Here is a 20,866-nt window from a genome sequence, read left to right as displayed (position 1 = left end):
TCTGCCTAAGAAAATGAATGGCACAGAGGAAAATCTGCTAACTAAAGGAAAGCAAAGGGCAGACAGAACGGGCCACTCCACTTTGCTGATGCCTCCTGTGAGCCCTCTCAAACGAGACGTCCTTCTGACATCCACACTTTCCTCCAGCCCAAGCCCAGGTGGAAAGGTGACCTGATTCTTAAGAGGCTGAAGGTGACGCCGCCCTGTGAGTCACGGCTAAGCAGCAGCCTGCATAGAGAGATAGCAGTGTAGAGGGACAGGAGCCGCCCAGAAACTGCCTTTCATCACACACGAATGGACACGGAAGAAGGTGAAGGGCCTCCAACCAGCACGAGGTGCTCCCAGTCAGCAATCATTCTTCTGCACACGCACCGACCTGAGAGCTTGTGAGAAGGATGTCAGGCCAGTCTCTACGGGCTCGTCACAGGGCCCTTCTATGAGCATCTGTTCTGTTCCTCAACCGAGGCTTCCCTCTTCCCTCCCCAGTGACATTTCTTGTGTCGAGTTGACAAAAGCCAACCAGCACATAGAAAGCATCGCAGTGTGCCTGGCATAGTGATGCAGGCCTGTGATCTCGACACTCGGGTGGCCAAGACTGACCTGGCCTATGCAGCAAGCTCCATGTCAGTCTGAGTTATAGAGCAAGACCTTGTCTCATAAAAGGAAAGGCTGGAGATGTAGCTGAGTGGTAGACCTGCCTACCAGGCAAAGGCACTTGGTTCAATTTCCAGCACCACAACACATAATCACAGTGTATCCATATTTATACATAATTATTATTGGCCAATTAAAATGAAATGCAGGCTAGTGAGATGGCTTAGAGAGTATAAGTACCCACTGCCAAGCCTGGTGACCTAAGTTCGATGTCCAGGCCCTACACAGTGGAAGGAGACAACTGACTCCCGCAAGTTGTCCTTTGACCTCCACACAGGCACATGCCTCCCATTAATAGTGAGAAATGAAGAAATGTAACAAAATGAAATGCAGGAGACTTCACACGCAGGGTTCTTGTAGGCGGAGTTTTCCTGTCTCAGCAGCTGTTCCCCAAAAACCCACTATGAGGTACCAAGGACATACTAGTCATACAAGCCTGTCAGGAAGACATAAGCAAACAAACTCCCACTGAAGGACATCCCACTAGGAGGCTAGTCATCAAAAACTCTTGGTCACGAAAAACAATGAAAGGCTGAGAACTGATCTTCCAGAACTAGGTGATTATGCTGTCACGTACCACTTATTTTTAGGAGTCACACACTCAAGTATCCTGAAACAGTCATATCTACAGTTTACTCTAGGTACAAGGAAAAAGAGGAAGGGAAGAAATAAATTATGACAATGGCAAAATATTTGCAATATATGAATCTAGGTGAGGCATATGGGAGTTTATCTTAATATTCCTGAACTTCATGACAGGCTTTCCTTTTTATGTTTTTTTTTCCCCAACAGAAGTAGAGGAAGGGAAAACAAGGAAAATGTATGTAATAGATATAAGGAAGCAGAGCTGAAGTGTAACTCAGTGGTAAAGAGCTTGCTGCCAGTCACAGCCCTGTATTGGATCTCCAAAGTGAGAAAAACAGCAAAGTGTGACCCTAGATTTAGCACAAGGAAGTTCATCTCAGTATTTCTGCATTTTTTCCATAGGCTTTCCTTGTGGTGATATATTGTTTGGAATCAAGGAAATCAAGCTTGCCTGAAGATCAGAGGACAGAGCCAGCCACAGAGTTAGCCATAGAGGTCAGGCAGTGGTGTCACACACCTTTAATCCTAGCACTCAGGAGGCAGAGGAAGAGATCTGTCTGGATTTCTATGAATTCAAGGCCACACTGAGCTTATAAGACCAATTAGGATTCGTGCAGTATTTCCTTTTCAAAATAAAAGGTTTTATTTTAAAAATTCTCTACAGTTTCCTGCACAGATCAGTCCTCATATGAGATCACCCCTGGAGTTCCTTCTCAATCTCAACTTGTTGAATCCTAATATGGGCTGCATAATGCATGTTCATGTGCTATATAACATATGTACATAGCATTGCCATATAATGCATGTTATATTTTTGCAACTCCATTGAGGCATAATTGATATACATTAAACTGCACAAGCGGGGTGGAAGATGGCTCAGTAATTAAGGTAGACTGCTCTTCCATAGGACCCCAGTTCAAGGCCCAGGACCCATATCAGGCAGTAACAACTATCGGGAACTCCAGCTCCAGAGGGATCCTGTGCTTCTGGCCTCTTTCACACCACACTCACATGAACACACACACACACACACACACACACACACACACACACACACACACACACAATTAAAATAATAAAAATAAATTTAAAAATTAAAATGCAATTTAAAAACTAAGGCTAGGTGTGGTGCATGCCTTTAATCCCAGCACTTGGGAGGCTAAGGCAGGCGATAGGCAATCTCTTGAGTTTGAGTTCCAGGACAGCCAGGACTATATAGAGTTTGTCTCAAAAAATTATAATGATGATAGATGGATGGATGGATGATAGACAGACAGACAGACTGTGGGTCCCACAGACCTATCTTAATACCTACTGAGGGGCAGAGCCTTCTTAATCTTCCATTAAGCTCTATCTCTTAAAGGTCCACTATCACACCACACAATAAGGACCAAACAGACCCAAGCTATACAGAATGCAACTTATTAGAAGACTTAGTGACCAGAAGTATGGTCATAAGCAGGATCAAAACCAGTTAGATCCCGCAATTTGGGTCAAAGAGGAGTGTTTATTTATGGGTCAGGACAAAAATGACTATCATGACTGGAATGTACCTGCTTTATCGTAAGATAATACTAAAGAGTCAAGAGCATCCCTGGATCGGGGGTCCTATGGTAAATCCCTACATGTAGTGATTTTATCCATTTACGGTTTTCTGGGAAATAATGCAAAAGAAATTAGCTATGGTTACTTAGAAGCAACCATGGTGGCTACAACTCACGACTGTAGTCCCGTCACTCCATATCCTTATCATCTCACAGAGCAAAAACGTGTTCGTTGCACTGCACAGCCAACGTCATTCAAAAGTCCAAAGTCTCATCTGAAACTCAAGGCAACCACTTCTATTTGTGATTCCTTGTAAAACAATAAGCCAGTTACATACCTCCACGATAAAATGATGGGTCAGGGCTAGAACAGATATTCCTATCCAAAAGAAGGCTAGAGATAAGTAGAGAGAACAACCAGTCCAAAGCCAGCCTGAAACCCAGCAAGGAAGCCTGGCATCGTTCACATGTTTGCTGAGGAGTGAGTCCCCAAGACTGCTGCTTGTCACCTGGGGCTGGGTTTCTAGGCTGCCCGAAACTCTGCCTGGCATGCACTTCACACTGCTGATAGCTGTACCTTTCTTTCTGGGGCCTCAACTGCTACTCAACATGCCTGACTACACAGAAATGGGCTCTCTGAAGAAGTTCCTACTCTGTGAGAGACTTCTGCCTTGCCTTCTAAGCTTTCCTTTGAAATCTGAGTAGAAGCCACCATGACCTCTTAATACTTGCATTCTGCATGCTGCATAGTCAGCACATAGACACCAAAGTACAAGCTGTACCTAGACCCATGTGACTCACGCGGCAGCCACGAAGTGCTGGCCAGTCTGACACAGGGAAATGAGCCTGAGGTGCCTCCTTCCCAAGGCACTTGCTGAAATCATTCTGTTCTGCAAGTCTTCTGGGCCTGTGATGGGAGAAGAGCCTGATTTCTGAGCTACACTACAAGCCTTTTCCAACTGTCCCAGTGCTAAGCCGAATTACTCTTGGCACACAGCTTCCTGGATGCATCCTTCTGTGTGTGACCTCTACTTGCTCCTCTGGCTACAGATCTTCCAAATCTTCTACCTTTGATATCTTTGCTCCCTAGCATCACCGTAAATCTGGGTAAAAATAACCAATCATACCTGTTTCTCAGCCTGGATACTTTGTTGTTTTTAAAATCCCTTCTACCAGGAGCTGGAGAGATAGCTCAGTGGTTGTTTTAGTTACTGTTATTTTTCTTTCTGGTTTTTTGAGACAAGGTTTCTCTGGGTAGCCCTGGTTGTCCTGAAACTCGCTCTGTAGACCATGCTGGCCTTAAAATCAGAGATTTTCCGTGCCTCTGCCTCCTATGTGCTAAGATTAAAGCTGTATGCCATCGCTGCCTGGCTGAGAATAAACCTTTTAAAAACACATTTCTTTTTTGATGTTGTAGGGAAACATTAGGATGGATTCTGGGAGAAATTTCCTGTAGTAATGTTGCCCACTTGCAGAGGGGATTACTGAGGTAGGTAGAGACCCAAACAACCCACCCACAGGACAAAGTAAATTTCTAGACTTTGAAGGGAAGAGCTCTCTGAGTTCAGCAGGTTAGTGAAGGTACTAGATAGGATACAAGATGGTAGTTTAGGAAGCAAATCCTTTTTTTACTCCTTTGAAGTGGCTGGTACATACAAAGCAGCCCAGGGACAGTACTGGGCAGTATATAAAACATGGAGCCCCTCTATAAGGGCACTGTCCATGATCTAACATCTGCAAGCTGAAGCGTGAGCCTTCATATCAGTTTTCTGTATTTTAGTCCATTCTGCATTACAATGATGAACTATCTGAGACTGACTAATTTATAAAGAAGCTTTTTAGTTCACAGTTTGGAAGTTCAGGCCCCTTTTTCTTGTTGATATTTGTGTGTGTGTGTGTGTGTGTGTGTGTGTGTGTGTGTATGCTTGAGAGAGAGAGAGAGAGATCATATGGAAGCTAGAGGGGGCTGTTGGAACCCTCAGAGCTGGAGTTACAGATTGCATAGCAAGTGTTTTAATCACGGAGTCACCTCCCCAGGACCTGATGATGGCTGCTGTTTTACTAGTAGAGCCCTGAGGTGGTCTAGGGATAGGGGTATATCCCATTTAAAAGTCACTGCTCTAGCAAGAACTCTTGGAGGTTGATGTTGTTATGAAAAACCACCTTACTTATAGTAAACATTCACGTAACACCTGCATGCCAAGAGCACTTTACAATTATTAAAACTCTTGGTGCTCACAACCCTTTGACCTAAGCATACCTTTAATCCCAGCATTTAGGAGGCAGAAGCAGCTGGACCTCTGAGTCAAGGTGAGTTTGGTGTACACAGTGAGTTCTAGGATAGCCAGGGCTACATAGAGAGAGCTTGTCTCATAATAAACAAACAAACAAACAAGTGGAAAAAAATACAATCAGATGGCATCAGAAAACACTAGTAGTAGGCAAATACTGATACACATAAGAAAAAAATCAATAAATCTAAAAATAATTTTTAAAAAAGAAATGATGAATTATTTTGGGAGGGGAAGTGGTGGTTCATACCTTTAATTCTAGCACTCAGGAGGCAGAGGCAGGCAGATAGATCTCTGTGAATTTGAGGCCAGCCTGGTCTATAGACTGAGTTCCAGGACAGGCAGGGCTACACAGAGAAACCATGTCTTAAAAAACTAAAACAAACAAAAAAGAAGTTACCCAATAATAATCTTTAAATACATGAATATGTCACACTGGATAGGACAGAGACTTATTCTGTGAAAGTCCAGGCAACAAAAGTGATTACTTACTAGAAGACAAGAGACAGGTTCTAACTGAATATAATAAACTCTTTTAGGAATCATCTGCACAGGAACTGGGCACCTCAGGAACCACTGTATTTTGGTAATACAAGGCATTCCAGAATAGATTCTCACTAGCAATAGTACTGTAATACAGAGAGGTCAGCTGTGCATGGAGAAACACCTTCTGCCTAGTTCAGAGACTCATAGGCCAACATCTGTGGTGATACAGAGTTATCAACTAACCTTTATATCTAAAAAATTATAAAGCTCATTTTTTATTAAAATTCTGAGAAGGTTCATGCTGCTCTCTGTTCTAATCTGTTCAGATAACTTATTCCTGAATGTTATCTACCATGCTAGCTCCTTACCACAACTGCACATAATTTATAAATTCAAAAAGCAATGTTTGCTTCTTTTTTGAGACAGGGTCTCACATGTAGCCCACACTGGCCTAGAACTCACTATGTTGCCCAGGCTAGCCTTAAACTCATAGCAATCCTCCTGCCTCAGCCTTTCAGGTGCAGGGATTATAGGTGCAAACTACCATGTCTGTCAAAAAGCTTGGTTTTGCCAGGTGGTGGTGGTGCACACCTTTAATCCCAGCACTTGGGAGGCAGAGGCAAGAGGATCTGTGAGTTCGAGGCCAGCCTGGTCTACAAAGTGAGTTCCAGGACAGCCAGGGTTACACAGAGAAAGCTTGTTTTGAAAAAACATAAATAAATAAATAAATAAGCTTGGTTTTTATGATTTTAGTAGACAAGGCACTACTGAAAATGTTGATCAAGATAAATGCATGTCTCCATACAGCATGCAATATATATCACCAGAGCCCTCCTTTCCAATAAGCACCCTAATATTCCTTAGGTAAAATACAATAAAAGAATTTTATCTTCAGAAAATAAAACATAGAATATATTTAGAATTCTTACTGAGTATGTTCAAACAGATGTAAATCTATTTCATTGTGCTACATGAAATCCTCATTCCTATATGGCAGTCCTAAATATTGTAGTGCTAAAACAGTGATTACAATAATCATAGCGAATACTTGGGGCACTTCCTATATGTTAGGAAGTTACAAGCCTCCTGTGCATATTAAAAAATGTTACCCTCACCATAATCCTACAAAGTAGCTCATGCCCTCATCCTCATTTTATCGATGAGAAAACTGAACACAGCAAAGTCAAATGATTCCACTGAGCTCACCCACCTAACACCGGGAAGAAGTAACATTTTCTTTTCCTTCTCTTTAAAGATTTATTTATTCATGTATTTTATGTATGAGTGTTCTGTCTTCATGCACACCAGGAGAAGGAATCTGATCCCATTATAAATGGCTGTGAGCCACCAAATGGTTGCTGAGAACTGAACTCAGGACCTCCGGAAAAGCAGTCCAGTGCTCTTAACCACTGTGCCATCTCTCCAGGCCCCAGCATTTTCCTCTGTGTTCCAATATAACCTTTTATTTTTAAAGGCACAGGTGAACAGCACATAGGAGTATAGCTTACTGCATCCCCCCCCAAAATGATATGAACTTGGGAATTCTGTCTCTGTAGTCTGAGTTCTCAATCACAACAACATACTGATTTTGCAGACTACTGTGTCAAGAAGGATTTAACTTCACTTTTCATAAACACTGGGCTCTCTTCCCACTAAGCCGATCATTAGCAGAGTACTCAGGATCCCAGTTAAATTGAGATTTAATTCTAGGTCCCCCCAGCTCCTTAACTCCAGGAGGCTGGGAGTTTCTTCTGTGATTAAGAAAAGTTGCAATAAAAATTCCTAAGTCATGGTAAAGATCAAATAAGAAATCAGACTATTATTTTACATTAAATTAAATCCTGATTCTCCTGGATATTTGTTGTTTGCCTTTCCAAAGGTTCAATCTCCCTGACCTAAAAGAACCTCCTTTTCATTTGGAAGGTCATTTGCTCAGTGTGCCTTCTCCCTCGCCTTGGCAATCAATCAGCAAGCAATCCTCCTCAGCAACAACTTGGAGGGGGGCAGGGGTGCATGACCTAAACAGCCCACGCAGGAGAAATCTTGGGACGGTACAGATGAAAACACCTGGACAAAAATGATCACTTACTGTTTTCTGTATTTGAACCTGGGGGTGTGACTTTAGGGACCACTCTGGGACCAGCTCAGTGGCCATCTTGTAACTAGGAGGAAAGACTAGGAAGTCAGCATAGATAAGGTGACCTGATGGTGAGAAGTCAGACCCAAACCATTCAGTCACATCGACCAACACTTTCTCCTTTGGCCCAAGTCAGCTAAGATCAATTTGTTTGTTTACCACTGGGGACAAAAAACTCGTAATAAAAATAAAACCATGAATCATAACTCATAAAGCAGTGTCTAGTAATGACCTCTAGTGCCCAGGAAGCTTTCAATACTTAGTTACTTCAACCTACGTTGTGAGTTGACGTAACAGTGAGGAAGGAAAGACGCTGCAGACAGAACACAGAACTCCCTCATTATCTCTGTGAAGGTGAGCAAACATTTCCTCTTTCCCTCTTAATGCTTTAGCCTTCAGAAAAGTTCTTCCAACAGCTGTAATAAAAAAGCTGGGCCGGGCGGTGGTGGCGCACGCCTTTAATCCCAGCACTCGGGAGGCAGAGCCAGGCGGATCGCTGTGAGTTCGAGGCCAGCCTGGGCTACCAAGTGAGTTCCAGGAAAGGCGCAAAGCTACACAGAGAAACCCTGTCTCGAAAAACCAAAAAAAAAAAAAAAAAGCTGAAGGGGCCAACAGTGGACCAGAGCCTCTGTAAGGCCTCACCTTTAACACCTCTGCCTGCTCAGGCTATCACCTTCTTAATCACAAATTCTCACTTCCAGCACAACTTCTAACTGTGGACAGTATCACCTCCTTCCCAGCACCGCCAGCCTGATCAGTGTCTCCCAAGAGACTCCAGACACACAGTGCCGCATCTGCTATCTCTACTCAGACTCACAAGACCCAGCAAGCAGCGTTTCTTTCTGCTGACTCACCTCCCAGCACACACTGACCGCCTTGTTCTTCAGTGTTCCAACACAAGCCTGCTTGGACACATCGACTCAGCTAGAGATGTGGAAATGTGGGGCGGGGGGGGGGGGGCAGCAGGGAGGAGATAATAAGGATGGAACCAGCCAAGAGTTTTTTCTTTAATTTAAAAACCATAGGCCAGGCAGTGGTGGCCCAAGCCTTTAATCCCAGCACTCAGGAGGCAGAGGCAGGTGGATCTCTGTGAGTTCAAGGTCAGTCTGGGCTACAGAGTGAGTACCAGGACAGGCACCAAAGCTACACAGAGAAACCCTGTCTCAAAAAACAAAAACAACAACAACAAAAAACGTACTTTTAGTTTTTGGGTTTTTTTTTTAACAGTGTGTGTGTGTGTGTGTGTGTGTGTGTGTGTGTGTGTGTGAGCATGTTGTTGGTGTCCATGTACCACAGCATATGTGTGGAGGTCAGAGGACAATTTGCAGGAGCCAGTTCTCTCTTCCACATGTGGGTTCCACAGACAGAAATCAGGTCATCAGGTTTGGTGACAATGCCTTTATCCACTGAACTTGCCCTACCAAGTACTTTTTCAATATGAATGTCCGGAAGGAGACAAAACCTTAGTTCAGGCATGCACATGCTTGTGTCTTAAAGATGAAAGGCCCCTGTAAGTACAGTTTTGGGGACTCTCACCCAAACCCTTCTATTATACTTATTACTATTACATTTAGCAAGCACCTCAGGGCAAAAAAGGAAGTGGTTCCAAAAGTATGTGACAACCTAACCAGTACGACATTAAAGCTACATAGACCTTTCCAAATTTCAACAAATTCAAGTTTAACTGATCGTCATAGGCAACTATCTGAAAAAAGGAAGTGAACTTTTCCTTTGCAGTGTTCAGACCTCTGCCATCAGAGTGAATGAGCTTATTCTGTAAGTGGGACCTTCACCTGTGTCTACCATGCTGATGTCAAAGCTCTGTGAACTGCAAAGAGTGAATCTACCGCTCGGGGCATCCCTTGATCAGGTCACCTCTCTGCACTCAGCTCTGTCAGCAGTGGTACTCTTCTGCAAAGCCTTTCGAAGTTTAAGGGAAGATAGGCCTAGCCCAAGATGAGGGAGGACTGTATGTAAGAACCAGATCTCCTAGACTGGGGGTAAACATACTTCTTGGCAGGCCCAAGATGTCCCACTGCCTGCTCTTGTAAGTTTTAATGCAGCACAGCCAAACTCATCCACGCATTATTGTTCATGGCTGCTCTGTGCAACAACACACAGAGGTGAATATTTACAAGAGAAACTGTGTGACCTGCAAATCCAAAACGTTTACTGACACATTATACAAGTTTGACAACTCCGATTTATAGATGAAGACAGAAATGGTTTTTGTTTTGTTTTGTTTTGAGACAGGGTCTCTCCATGTAGCCTGGCTGTCCTGGAACTCGATATAAAACCAGGCTGGACTTGAACTCACAATGATCCTCTTGCCTCAGTCTCCAAGTGCCGGGATTAAAGGCATGCACCCTGACGCCCAGCTCCCGAGTCAGTTTTAACAAATCATCTGTTGACAAACTTTACCTAGAACTATACAATCTAAGGTAGAAGACAGTACTAGGAGTAGGATTGTTTCATAGTATAAATTATACTATGGGGCTGGTGCGATGGCTAAGTGGGCAAAGACAATGCCGAGTCTGACCATCTGAGTTTATACTGGAATCCACATAAAGGCAGAAGAAGAAAACTAACTCCAGAGTTGTTATCTGAACTCCACACTCTATTGTGACATAGGTATACACACACACCCACACACACTAATAAATAAGTAACATTTTTTTTTAAAGAATGTACTGGTAAGGCTGGGTGTTGGTGGCGCATGCCTTTAATCTGAGCTCTCGGGAGGCAGAGCCAGGCGGATCTCTGTGAGTTCGAGGCCAGCCTGGTCTACAGAGCGAGATCCAGGACAGGCACCAAAACTACACAGAGAAACCCTGTCTCAAAACAAACAAACGAACAAAAAAGAATGTACTGGTAGTGGCACATGTCTAAGTCCAGCACTCAGGAGGCAGAGGCAGGCAGATCTCTGTGAGTTCGAGGCCAACCTGGTCTACAGTGTGAGTTTCAGGGGGTTGGGGATTTAGCTCAGTGATAGAGTGCTTGCCTAGCAAGTGCAAGGCCCTGGGTTTGGTTCTCGGCTCTGAAAAAAAAAAAAAAAAAAAAAGAGTGAGTTCCAGGACAGCCAGGGCTGTTACAGAGAAACCCTGTCTTGAAAAACTAAACAAATCAAAAGAACATTTGATCTTCTAAACCTAAAGGTGAATTTCATAACATAACTTGCATACCCACATTAGTTTCAAGCTGGAGTTCAGTGCTACATACTTCAATATCTGAGGTCTGAAAATTGCCCTAAGACACTGACTTTGAATTTGCTCTCCTCCCTCTAATTTATTCAAAGACACCCTTGTTCAACACTGAGTGGGTACAGCCTGTGCAAAGCCTGAGTTAGCCACTGGAGCACAACATGAGAAAGACTCACCTGAAACTCACAGTGGACACTAACATTAGTTCTTTCCTCTGCATTATATGTCTGTGTACCGTGTGTGTGTGTGTGTGTGTGTGTGTGTGTGTGTGTGTGTGTGTGTGTGTGGTGCTGCAGAAGTGAGGACTCATCATATCCCTGGAACTGGACTTACAGACAGTTGTGTGCCTCCATCAAACCTAGGTCTGCTGAAAGAGCAGTCAGTGTTCTTAAACACTGAGCCATCTCTGTGGCCCCCACTAATACTAGTTCCTACATTTGAACCTTTGGGGGTGACCATGCTAGAGATCAAAATTGAGGACTTTAAGCATGCTAGGCAAGCACATTATTACCACACAACTGTGGTGATCTTGTTTTTAGCTTGTTCTGCTTCTCTGATCTTCCAGAGAAGAAGCAGACCCCAATACCTGACTCCAGATTTGTTTTTATTAATAAGACCTTTTAAGATTCGCGCTACACACAGCCCAGGTCCAAATAAACAATTTTACTTTGCACTATTCTTCAAAAGAATCAAGCCATGTATGGTGAGTGGCTCATATTTGTAACTTCAGCACTTGGGAGGCTGAGATAGGAGAATTTCTGAGAGGTCCAGACCAGTCTGGGCTTCCAAGTGAAGCACTGTCTCCCCACCCTCTTCCCAAAACAGCCCAACACACAAAGAAAGCCCATGAAGAAGACTCTGGAGTAACTGCTGTTTAACTTACACTCTTCCCAAAGTGAGATGCAGACTCCTCTAAGGCGAGTATATGACAGAATTCAGAATTCAGAATTCAGACATAACATTTTACACATTTGTTTTCACTTCTAACAGATTCACCATTTCCTTCAGTGTTAGGAACATGAGCCACAACACGTAGCAGAAAAATAGACTTTGCTACCAACAGACATCATGCACATTTCCGTAACATGTAATAATTACTACTACAAGCAACTTGCTCAAACCCATAACTATTTTTATTTATTTATTTTCATAACTATTTTTAAATTATTATAGCAATAGCCACGCGGTGGTGGCGCACGCCTTTAATCCCAGCACTCTGAAGGGAGAGAGAGGCAGGCAGATCTCTGTGAGTTCGAGGCCAGCCTGGTCTACAGAGTCAGATCCAGGACAGGCACCAAAACTACACAGAGAAACCTTGTCTTGAAAAACAAAAACAAAAACAAAAAAAATTATTATAGCAATAAGACCTATAGATAAACATTTGCAATAAAAATAAAAAGTGCTGGAGAGGTGGCTCTCTTTTAAGAACGTGTACCCCTCTTACAAAGGACTCAAACTTTGTTTCCAGCATTCAAGTCTGGCAGCTCACACTTGTAAGTCCAGTTCCAGGGAATCTGACGCCCTCTTTCGGCTTCAGTGGGCACTTGCACTCATGCGCACAAACTCCTCCCAAATACACATATAAACATAATTTTAAAAAATAGGAGTTTGAGAGATAGCTCAGCAGATAAGAGCACTGGCTGCTCTTCCAGAGGACTTGGGTTCAATTCCTAGTGTCCACATGGCAGCTCACAACTGTCTGCAATTCTCATTCCAAGAAATCAAATGCTCTTCTCTGGCCTTCTAGGACTCAAACACACATCTCGTACCCAAACACATAGGCAGGAAAAGTACTGATATACATAGTGTAATTTTTAAAAAAAAAAAATCCTTTTTTCAAAAAAAAATATAAACTTTTGTAGTACACACTTTAAAATATTTTATTAAATGTATTGCAGTATAACAATTTTTTATAATTCTATGTATTTTAATTTTGTATAAGAAAATTATTCTGCTAGTATGGTGCAGGTTTTTTTTTTTTTTTTTTTTTTTTTTTTGGTTTTTCGAGACAGGGTTTCTCTGTGTAGCTTTGCGCCTTTCCTGGGACTCACCTGATAGCCCAGGCTGGCCTCGAACTCACAGAGATCCGCCTGTCTCTGCCTCCCGAGTGCTGGGATTAAAGGCGTGCGCCACCACTGCCCGGTGGTGCAGGCTTTTAATGCCAGCATTTAGGAGGTAGGCACAGGTGGATTTCCATGAGCTTGAGGTCAGCCTGGTCTATGTAGTAAGTTCCAGAACACCCAGGGCTACACACTGTGACTCAGTCTCAAAAACACAAAAAAAGAAAATTACTCTAAGCTTGGTATAGTGGTTTACATCTGTGGTATCAGCATTTGGGAGGTAGAAACAGGAGGATCAGGAGTTCAAGGTCATCCTCCATTACAAAGCAAGGTGAAGACAAGCCTAGGCTATAGAAAACCCTGCCTCAAGAAAAGTAAAAATTACTGTGAAAATGGACTACATGAGACTTCATCATACCACAAAAGAATATCCCTGATCTAAGACCAAAAAGGAAGCAAACACAGTCACATAAAAGGTAGATCTCAGCCGGGCGGTGGTGGCGCACGCCTTTAATCCCAGCACTCGGGAGGCAGAGCCAGGCGGATCTCTGTGAGTTCGAGGCCAGCCTGGACTACCAAGTGAGTTCCAGGAAAGGCGCAAAGCTACACAGAGAAACCCTGTCTCGAAAAACCAAAAAAAAAAAAAAAAAAAAAAAAAAAAAGGTAGATCTCAAAACCAACCCAGTCCACCCCTTTCTTCAGAATCATACATTCATGTTCTCAAGTGCAGAGCAAAAAACATGTCACTATTTTTAGCAGCCCTCATGTTAAAAGCAGTTTGTAAACAACTGTGAATGTGATGTAACAGTCTTGTAGATCTGAGGGTTCCCCTAGTCCACTGGCAGTCATTCTAGTTCAAACACAGAAAGCTCCATACTAATATAATTTTCAACTTGTGGTTACAACAGAGTTAACCAGAGAGAGAGACCCTGCTATATATAACCACCTACAAATTGTTTTTCAAAACATACAATACAGATAATTCAATTATTTAGGAACTCAAAATCTAAATAAGTATAAGAAGTAATCCTTCCCATAATCAGTGAGTCAGTGTTAACTTCAGAATCCAACACTCCACCTAATGAGACCATTCTCCTTAAGAGGAGGTCCCCATATCGAACAGTGGTGGCCTTTAATCCCAGCACTCAAGAGGCAGAGGCAGGTGGATCTCTGAGTTCAAGGCCAGCCTGGTCCATAGAGCTAGTTCCAGGATAGCCAGAGCTACACAGAGAAACCCATCTCAAAGAAAACAAAACAAAACAAAACAAATGAAAAAGAGGAGGTCCCCAAGAAAAATGAAATCCTCCATGTTTATACAAGGAGAAATCATAAACTGAGGGGGAAACAAAGCTCACGCTTTCTCAATCAAGTCATCATATTGGTTTTCACTAAGGCTGGCCTCAAACTCTTTATGCATCCGAGGCTGACCTTGAACTTCTGATCTTCCTGCCTCCACCTGCCAGGTGTTGAGAGTACAGTCCTGCACCATCCATCATACCTAGCTATTTTGCTGGTTTGTTTTGAAGGAAATTTGTAAGTCAGCCTAAGTTTTAAAAAGCAAATCAAAATAGATGAAAAGCCAGGCTAAGGTGGCCCACACCTCTAATCCCAGCACTTGGGAGCCAGAGGCAGGTGGATCTCTACAGGATCTGATTTACAGATCCAGTTTGAAGACAGTCAGGGTCATACAGAGAAACCCTAGCTGTACACTGTGAAAATGTGTTGCTCTCATTGTTAATAAAAAGCTAACTGGCCGTTAGCTAGGCAGGATTTTGGGGGCAGAGAGCATGCTGGGAAGAAGAAGGATGGGGTCATAGGAGTCACCAGCAAGACAAGGAGAGGTGCTGTGGGATGTCTTTCTGTACCTGTGAATATGTGTTAATAAAGAAGCTGCTCTGAAGCCGGGCGGTGGTGGCGCACGCCTTTAATCCCAGCACTTGGGAGGCAGAGCCAGGTGGATCTCTGTGAGTTCGAGGCCAGCTACCAAGTGAGTTCCAGGAAAAGGCGCAAAGCTACACAGAGAAACCCTGTCTCGAAAAAAAAAAAAAAAAAAAAAAAAAAAGAAGCTGCTCTGGCCTATGGTGAGTCAGGTTATAGCCAGGCAAGAAATCCAGGAGAGAGACAGGAAGGAGAAAGGCAGAGGTGGAGGAGACGCCAGCCACTGCCAGGAGAAGCAAGATGTGAAAGTACCGGTAAGCCATGGCCATGTGGCAACTTATACATTAATAGAAATGGGTCAAGTTATAAGAGCTAGCTAGCAAGTAGCCTGCCATAGGCCATGAAATTGATAATTAATATTAAACCTCTGAATGATTATTTTATAAGCAGCTGTGGAACCCTGGGGCAGGGTGGGACTGCAGAAACCTTCCAGTTACAGAGAGGAAACAGGAGGTACAAGATGAAAGAGAGGTAATGTCATATGGCAGGATGTAGATTAATATAAATGGGTTAATTTAAGTTGTAAGAGCTAGTTAGTAATAAGCCTGAGCTATTGGCTAAGCATCTATAATTAATATTAAGTCTCTGTGTTGGTCATTTGGGAACTGGCGGGTGGGAACAGAAAAGTCTGCCTACAAATCCTGTCTTGAAAAAACAAAACAAACAACAAATAAAAAGCAAAAAGCAATCAATTCCTTAGAGTGATATCATCATCCCTAAGCCCAAGCATCTCCACTTCTGTAATCGATTATGTTGAAGCATATTCTCTTCTAGAGAATTCTAGGTCCTTCTAGTTATGTAAAATATAAGTCAAATACACATGCATTAGTCCATAAAATGGTGTAACTAGTCAAGCACAGAATATACCCCCAAACCCCAAGTGATACCCACATAAGAACCTTTCTGACTCTTTTTCCCTATTGCAAAGTGTACAGTGAGTAAGGATGGCTATTAGGTAGGTAACCAGATTAATACAATGTGTGGTTAAGTTAAAATGTAGTGCAGGCTAACCTGGGATCCACCATCCTTCTGCCTCAACTTCCCAAGTGGTAAGATCATACACAACCACAACTGGCTTTCAGATCCCTATTAGATTGTTGTTTTGTCTGGTTTTGTTTTGAGACTGCCTCTCTCTCTCCCCGAAGTTCTGGAGCTCACTATGTAGACCAGGCTAGCCTCAAACTCAGAGATCCTTCTGCCTCTGCCTCTGCCTCTCAAGTGCTGGGATTAAAGGAATGTACCACCACACCTGCCTAGATATTTGTTTGTTTTAGGGTCTCACTTTGTAGCCCTGGCTGGCCTGGAACTTAATAATGTAGACCAGCTGGTCTTGAACTTACAGAGGTCCAACTACCTCTGCCTACCAAGTGTCGAAATTAAAGACATGGGCCACCACACCTCCGACTGCCAAGAATTTAATGCCAACCTGTGCTATATAGTGAGTTCCAGGCCAGTCAGGACTACAAAGAGATCCTATCTCAAATAGATTAGGGGAAACCATACTCATTTCAATTAATTTCAACTGCATTACTTACTAATGGCCCTCATGAAAGAGAATGAGTGGGAAATAAAACCAGAAGCTAAAACTTTAATTGAATTATCCACAATGTGATATCATTCTCAGGTGTCGGGCTTAGCCTACAGTACAAAAACCATCAAGTTAGAGAGATGAATACACCAAAGCCTTTCCATACCATCGTGACTGTTGACACTCCCAGGATCATTCTGTCCTTTTCTCCCCATGATGGTTACCATCTATTACCATAGAGGACAAAATATCACTCTTTTTATTTTCCATTTATTATTATGATTCCCTATGTGTGTGCTTGCTCATGCATACTATGGTGCATGTTCAGAGATGGAAGTGCATGCATGCCATGGTGCATGTTTAGAAGTACAGCTGGTTCTCTCTTTCCATCTTTATGTGGGTTCCAGAGGTTAAATTCAGGAAGGCAGGCTTGCATGGGGTAAAGCACCTTTAATGGCTAAGCCATCTATCTCCCTGGCCCCCAGCCCAGATCCCATTTTTAATTTTTCTTTGAAACCGGGTCTTACTGCTTTGTGACCCACAGGTGCTGGAATTACAGGTGTGTGCCACCATGCCCAGTCCCAATATGTTTGTTCTTTTGAGACAAAGTCTCTCTATTGTAGTCCTGGTCCTTGATATGTAGTTCAGGCTGGCTTTGAACTCACAGAGGTCCTCCTGCCTGTAACTCCCAAGTACTGGAATTAAGGCATTTGCCACCATACCTGGCCCAATACCTTTTTAGTAGCAATTCTATTTACTTGTAGAGCTTCAGAACTGAATAGAATGTGAAGATCATATATCTCCCTACCTCTATTTTATTCTTAGACTGTTTTCTGTGTTTTCAGTTCCCTTCTCAAGCGTGGCTCCTACCTCAAAGTTTCTCCTTCCTCAATACCTATTCCTAGCAGTTTCTCCTATCACAAACTCCTATATCCTCATGGACTCTATAACTATCACCATCCCTATTTCAATATAGCTTTAGTCTCTGCCAACAAAGACCCTTAGTTTTAGTCCTCAATCATAACTAGTCACCTCAGTGACATCCAAAAAGCCTTCTTCAGCTAAGCCATCTGTTGGAGCCTGTGTCCAGCACAGGTCCCAGTTCCTAACTCACCTTTGTACTTACTTCCCTGCAGCTCCTTAATCACAGAATCAATACAGAAAGAAAACTCAGAAAGAATCCGATCCATTGCTTCTCAAACTAAAAAACAATGGCGGGGCTGGAGAGAGGGCTCAGAGGTTAAGAGCACTGACTGCTCTTCCAGAGGACCTGAGTTCGATTCCCAGCAACCACATGGTGACTCACCACCACCTGCAATGAGATCTGGTGCCCTCTTCTGGCCTGCAAGGACACATGCAGACAGAACACTGTATACATAATTAATAAATAAAATCTTTAAAAAAAAATAAAAAATTAAAAACAATGGCAAAAAGCTGGACATTGTGGCACATGCCTTTAATCCCAGCACTAGGGAGGCAGAGGCCCAAAGATCTCAAGAGTTCAAGGCCACTATGGTCTGGATGGCCCAAGCTACATAGTGAAACCATATGGCCACTATGGTTCCAGGAAAACCCAAGCTACATAGTGAAACCATGTCTCAAAAGACCAAAAAACCAGGACCCAGCAGTGGGGGCCCATACCTTTAATCCCAGCACTCAGGAAGCAGAGGCTCTGTAAGCTCAAAGCCAGCCTAGTCTACAGAGAGTTCCAGGACAGCCAAGGCTACACAAAGAAATTCTGTCTAAAAAGGAGGAGGAGGAGGAATAATAATAACAAGAAGAAGAAGAAGAAGAAGAAGAAGAAGAAGAAGAAGAAGAAGGAGAAGGAGAAGGAGAAGGAGAAGGAGAAGGAGAAGGAGAAGGAGAAGGAGAAGGAGAAGGAGAAGGAGAAGGAGGAGAAGGAGAAGAAGAAGAAGAAGAAAAAGAAAAAGCAGGTAGCCCGGAGGAGGAGGAATAATAATAATAATAATAATAATAATAATAATAATAATAAGAAGAAGAAGAAGAAGAAGAAGAAGAAGAAGAAGAAGAAGAAGAAGAAAGAAGAAAGAAGAAAAAGAAAAAGCAGGTAGCCCGGGCTCACCTTGAGCCCACCAGGCAGTATTACAACTCAAAATACCCATGGCTCAGCCTCCTGGGTGTCAGGATTATAGCTGTGTGTCACCACACCCAGTTTTCAAACTTTAGCTACATTTTACTGTATACACCGTAAGAGGTACAAACCTAACTTTACATCATCATTGCAAACATCCATACCTGAAACCCATTTCATAAATCCTTACTCTGAGAACACAATGGAAGTTTCTATTCTAGTCCAGCTGACTGTCTTACTCCGTTGCTAAACTGTCTTCACAACCCAACAACACATACCCTGGGACTCATAGTTGGGAGACATTAATCCGAACCCGAACTTCCCATTCACTAATGAAGAAGAGGTAACTCAGTGGTGAATTAAGTTTCTCACCCACAGAACTTTGCCTGTAGAATTCAAACTCTTGTCCGCTAAGTCACGCCAGTCTGGTTTCTACTTAAGACCTCTGCCAGGTCACTCACTCACTCACTCACTCAACACTCTGTACACAAACACAACTTCGGTGCACCGACCCCAATTCCTGATCTTACGTTCTTCTCCAAGTCAGCCCCTCAAAGTCACTGCTTGTGGGTGAGCGTGCCCTCGCAGCCGCTGCTTCGTGTCCCCTGGGGTCAAGCCCCTCTGTCACTATCCATCGATCACTCCGTCCCCCGGCAGTCACTGCTGCATACTTACTCGGTCATGGTCCCGTCGCAGCCTCTGCCTCGTGCTCTCCGAGGTCAGAGTCCCTGGCATTTACTGCTCCGGGGTCGCAGACCCCTCACCAGCAGCCACCCCTGGGTCACAGTCCTCCTGGCTGTCATTGTACCTCGGTCACAGTAGCCTGGCAGCCCTGCTTCACACTTCCCTGGCTGTCACTGACCTACTCTTCAGTCACAGCCCCCTCACGGTCCCGGCCGGCGTTTGTCCACGCAAGCAAGCACTACCCCGGGGTTCCTTACCGCAGCCCTCCCAGGCTCCAGTCCCGTCCGATTCCTTCCTCGCGCCGCGTCACCGACTAGCGAAGTCAAATAGGTTGCGGGGTGACGCCCGGGAAACATCTGACCGGACTGCGGACCGGAAGTCCCGCCTACCGCCCGCCCTCTTGTCAATCCCTCCACCATAGCCCTGAAAACCACAACTTGACATAGTAGTTCCGCTTCCAGCGGGGGCCGGGCCGGTGGAGTGACGGAGCAGAAGCACCGGAGACAGGCGCGGGGTCAGCAGCCCCGGAATACCGGATGTGTGGCGCCTCCTGCCGGCGGCGGCTCGCTCGGCCTGGGGTCTCCCGGCGTCCCTTGCGCCCTCCGCCCCTCGCACTCGTTCACACGGGTGGTCCTGACATCCCACCTCGCCGAAGAATTCGAGTCCGCTAGCCATGTCCCGGGGATGCTCGGGTCTGCGCTCTCCTCTTCCGGTGCTTTTGACCTAGGTTGACCCACCAGAAAGTGATCCCTCCGAACTGACTGAGAAAGTAGTTGGGCAGCAGTAGAGGCGAGGGCACGGGTGGGAAAATGCGTGCATCAATCAGGGTGTGCAGTCAAGAGAAGGAACTTCCTACGGTGAACTCTGGGAAGGATTGTGCTTTGTAGAGGTTTCTTTTCCTCTTGTAAGATTTTTGCGGGTTCACAGAGGCCATAAACCAGGCCACAGATATCGTGGAGCTGGAGTTACAGGCCTTTGAGCACCTTTATGGGTGCTGGGACCTGAACTCTAGTCCTCTGATAGAAGAGTAAGCGCTCTTAACTCTTAACCACGGAGCCATCGCTCCATCCTCTTTGTGGGACGGGATGGTGATGGTGGGCTTGTTTCGAAATTAAAAGTAACTTTATCAGACAGGGTCTTACACGATTTCCCAGACTGGCCTGGAACTTGCTATGTATCCCAGACTGGCCTTGAATTTGCAGTGGGCCTCTTGCCTAAGCCTCCAGAATGCAGGCATTAGCCACCACACCCAGTGGGATTTTGTAGATGTAAGGGAAGTGGGCACATAAAGTTACAAAAGAAAGATGGGAAAAACAAAACAACTTTAATGCATTTGTTTGTTTGCACTTTTCACTGGAAGATAACCAAGAAGAAAGAGCCTGGGTAAACATGTGCATCTGCTGAGGTGCTTCCAAGGAGAAAAATGATTAAACTCTGACACACACACCCCTTTAAGTTCAAGTAGGTATTTTGACACAGCAGATAAAATGGCCCAAATAAAGACAGCTAGCTGGAGGAGACACCAAGGGCCTCTCTGGGGAAGAAGGCCATCACAAAAATAGTATAGATTGTAGCCAACACAGAAGTCTCCAAATTTTAAGGGGTTCTACTTTATATACAACTTGAAACTTCTCAGACCCTGACATTAAACAAATGTAGTAAGAGCT

General features: G+C 44.0%; 1 protein-coding gene across 2 annotated transcripts in view; it reads right to left on the bottom strand.

Moving 5' to 3' along the window:
- Pcyt1a (phosphate cytidylyltransferase 1A, choline) overlaps positions 1-19,589 on the bottom strand; it is a 49,849-nt gene extending 30,260 nt beyond the window's left edge. Inside the window, exon 1 of one of the 2 annotated variants that reach the window (XM_052740503.1) lies at positions 19,457-19,589. The gene's annotated coding sequence lies outside the window, so the exon portion shown is untranslated. Of the gene's footprint in view, positions 1-19,190; positions 19,365-19,456 lie in introns of those variants that run through there. The other variant, XM_052740504.1, reaches the window with a different exon arrangement.
- Positions 19,590-20,866: the final 1,277 nt, after the last annotated feature.

Source organism: Peromyscus californicus, unplaced genomic scaffold (assembly GCF_007827085.1).
Source record: "Peromyscus californicus insignis strain IS unplaced genomic scaffold, ASM782708v3 Scaffold_16__1_contigs__length_79575227, whole genome shotgun sequence".
Taxonomy (NCBI): domain Eukaryota; kingdom Metazoa; phylum Chordata; class Mammalia; order Rodentia; family Cricetidae; genus Peromyscus; species Peromyscus californicus.
This window is presented reverse-complemented; position numbering and strand designations above follow the sequence as displayed.